Below are 4,368 nucleotides of genomic sequence, written 5' to 3'. Positions count from 1 at the left end.
CCCCCCCCCCCCCCCCACCCCTGCCGATTCTAATCGGCGGTCCTCTTTGGACTATAAGAACAGAAATAATGCATTGCTTGTAAATATCGTTATAATTACTTGTTTATAATAACAATTTAGTTATTATAATAACGTTAAAATTTTTTATAACTAAGACTAAGGTTGAGAAAATTACTTTTGAAAAGTAATTTGTTATTATTATGAGTTATTTGAAAAAGGTACATAACTCGTTATTTTATTAGCAAAAAGTAACGCGTTACTAATACGCTACTCGTTACTCGCTGTGTATAACAATTAATGTAACGAATTATTTTTTCAATAAATAACGAATTACTTTTCAAAAATGGCTTTCTCAATCTTGACCCTAGTTACCTTTTTGAAAAATTGCAACATTGTTACTAAATCATTATTATAAAAAGTAGCAGAAATACAAATAACGCATTTCCATTTCTACTTTAGACATATATCTTTTTCATTTTTTAATTTAATTTTTCATTCATACAATTTCTTTTATATAAAATATAATGCATTCCATATAATATAAGTTATAATTTAAAAAATAAAATTACAAATATATAATAGTTTTAATAAAATATAAAATTACAAATATAAAATAGTTAAATCTTTATAAAGTTACTCCGCATTTACCGAATATCATTGTAGTGCATTATTATGCATCCTATAATCACAATCTAAAATCACAATTTCCTTTATAAATGAAATAATATTTTTAATTAATTTAAATTTCAAATTTTATTCGATAAAAACGGATCAACCTTGTGGAAATCACAACTTCCGATTCCGATCAGCGGTCCTCTTCTTACGATACATTGGCGGCGTTCAGCAGAGAAACTTGCAACTTGTAAAATTCTTCAATATGATTGGTTCTTGCTTTTATTCTGATTCTTTATGGATCTAAAAAATGAATAAACCATTTTTGCAAAACTGCTTTCTCTGCTGAATGCAGCTACTGTTTTACATTTTTATTAATTACATTATTTTGCATACAATTTATTTATCAAAATACAATGTATAATAATAACAATTAATAAAATATATTTCAGACTAGAAAAACTATAAAATATAAAATTACAATACATAATAATTCAATCAAATAATTTTATAAGACTATTCTGCTTTTATCATTGCGATTATCATTGCGGTTGTTATGCATTTTATCTAAACTATATCTTATAATTTCTTTTATAAATCTTTTATAAAGTAATATCTAGATTAAAATTTCATCCGATAAAAACAGACTAACTTTGTAGAAACTACTCCATTATCCCCGCTAATTACGACCGGTGATCCTCTTTTCTTTAGACCTGAAACACAATAGGTACAGTAGACCTCTTATAAAAATTGTCCAATCATAGTCGAATATTCTTCTCACAATCGACTATGATTGATCAATTTCTCAAGGCTTATTGCATCTATTGTATTTCAGGATTTATATGTCATAATGTAAAATGAAGTTTAAAAACTCAGAATAACTAACACGAATTTTAACAATACCTAACAACGCGCTTATATCAAAATCTAAACATAAAAAAATCTTAAAAACATCCTGATTTTGAATATAGATGCTTTCTTAGGCATTTTTCAAAATTTGAATAAATGATATCTCGACTAGATTAAAATTATCCCATTTCGCGGTACATTTTTTCATATTTTTGTAGTTTACATTATATATTCTATATACAATTTCTTTTACATTATATATAACACAATATAAAAGAATTACATTATAAAATTGAAAATATAGTATGTGCAATAAGAATACATGTAAAATTTTTTTATAATGTAAAATTATGTTCGGTATGCGTCTAATAACACAATTTTGTTACGATACAATGTGAAATGTGGATATGATCAACAAATGTGTCTATTACATAATATTTCTTATATTAATTGAATAGCAATTGCAAAATTTATTTTGCTTTATTTAATTTATACAAGCAACCACAACCAAAAAGATTGTTAATAAATTTATAATATAACAATATAATATACATTTTCATAAGATTCAAACAAAATGCATAGCACGCAAAAAATAAGCAAAGCTTTAGTGCACGACGATGATCACATAAAAAAATATGCGACAAATAAAATAATCTCATCATTTCTAGTATTATTATTTCTCTACATATCAAGATAATATCAAAAAATATTTATATTGCATTATTTTAATAATCAAATAAATCAAACAATATATTTAATCGCGTGTGTAAATTCTAATTTTTGTTTTACTTTATCAAAAATCGCGTTAATAGAAGATAACTGGCAATAATTCGATCAAATTAAGTCCCTCAACCGAATGGCTCGTTGAATAGTATCTGACAGATAGAAGAATGATCTATAATATATATATGCTGGAGAACGAGCTGTGCTCTACTCTATCGAGTTTTACGAGATTAAGCCGCAAAAGGAAATGATCCGTTGAATACCAAAGACTCCACCGCAGGAAGAAACAAATCCCAAATTTCCAGAATACTTTCGATAGCAATTATTTCGTGAGGAGATGGTTTACAATCGTCACTTTTTCCAAATCTTTGCAAGTATAATACATATAACGCAACTTCCAAATATTTTGATGATAATTTAACCGCTATTCATCAGTTTTTTGGTATATGAGATCAAGATTTGTGCGAGAAAATAGATATATTCTTCCATTATCAAATACATTTTTTTTTATTAAAAAACATGGGTGATTTTATCGAAAAGTGGTTATAAATGATTATATTTCGAAATAATAAAATACATACATCTTTGTTATAATTTATTAAATGTGCGAGCACAAAAATTCTTGAGTACCGACTGTTCGAGACGAATCGAACCGATAACAAGACTTCAATTAATTTTATAATCAAATATTTAATGAAATATTTAAGATTTACATTGTTTTATATCTTTCTATAAAATTTCAACAAATATAGTCAAATAATTAAATAGGCTTATCTAAATATTAAATGTAACATTTAATTAATTAAATTTAAATAATTAAAAATCAAAGTTTTTTTACTGATATCGGGGTACTCCATCGATTCGTCTCGAATTTATTAAGTATCCACACATTTTTAATTATGTTCATTGTATCATTACAATAATCTATTCAAATAAGTATGAATCTTTATGAATTTTGAAAAAATTTATAAGTGAATAAGAACTAAAAATTCCTTACATAATATACACAATATATATACTGCGTATGTATTTTATTATATAAAGCAACCTAAAATATTTAAAAATTAGTTAATATATTCTGGAATAGAGGGATGTCCAGCGCCTGAAAAAATTTCTTAAAAAAGCTAAAAATTAAAATAAAAAAATATATTCATTTATAACTATACTTTTTTCTCAAAAAAATCACGAGAAGCGATCAAACTTGTGATTTTAATTTATTTAATGTAATCCATTCTTTTCTATAACAATTGCTATCCATGTTCAATCTTTTTATTGTTAAAGCAGTATTAATATTAATTAATGGAAGAATATTTAAAGAAAATAATAAACTATTCTCTTAAAAGGACAAATTATTTAATTAATTCAATTTCGCGACTCAATTTAAAAAACATTAATTAAACTACATTGTTGCTGTTCTCAACTTGTCAAAATCACAGCTCTCGGGGATTATAAAAAAAAATCAAGATTAATTTCAATTCTGTAACGGAAATCTTTAGAATCATCGGGTACCGAACTAGAAGTTTCGGATGAGTCTCACGAAAAATGACGAAAAAAAATTTATTAAATTTCATTCATTAAAAATCACGATTTTCATCAGTACAAATCACGAAATTTAACTAATGTCTATTTAACGCAAGGGACAGCAACGAAACTCCACTACCAAGATAGTGATCGCATCTATAAACGAAAATAATGCGATGTTTTCATGTTTTTAAACGATTTACATACATATTTCATAAAAAACAAAATTTAAGAATTCGTTTAATAAATATTTAATTACTTTTTTATAAATATTTAATTACATTTTATCGTAAGAGTGAGATAAAATATGAAATAAAGCGGACAAATATTGTAAATATATATCATAATCATGGTTTTAACAAATGTAATTATGTCTTATAATAAACATACTATAAAAACTATAACCATTAATACGGAATTTTGAATAAATTTTGTATCGAATTTATTAACAATTTTTTGGTATAGAAAAATTTTTTTAAAGACTTCTCAAAACGAATGTATCAAATACATCAATCTCTGTCTTATTGAACGCATCCGATTACAATAATCAATATTATTTATAATTATTATCCATCAATGTCATAAATTACAATTACAATATGTAGTATTTATACGTAATATATACAATTATTATTACATAAATTAGAAAATAATAATTTAAAT

This window comes from Atta colombica, unplaced genomic scaffold (genome assembly GCF_001594045.1).
Source record: "Atta colombica isolate Treedump-2 unplaced genomic scaffold, Acol1.0 scaffold163, whole genome shotgun sequence".
In the NCBI taxonomy this organism is placed as follows: Eukaryota; Metazoa; Arthropoda; class Insecta; order Hymenoptera; family Formicidae; genus Atta; species Atta colombica.
Note: the sequence above shows the minus strand (reverse complement) of the source record.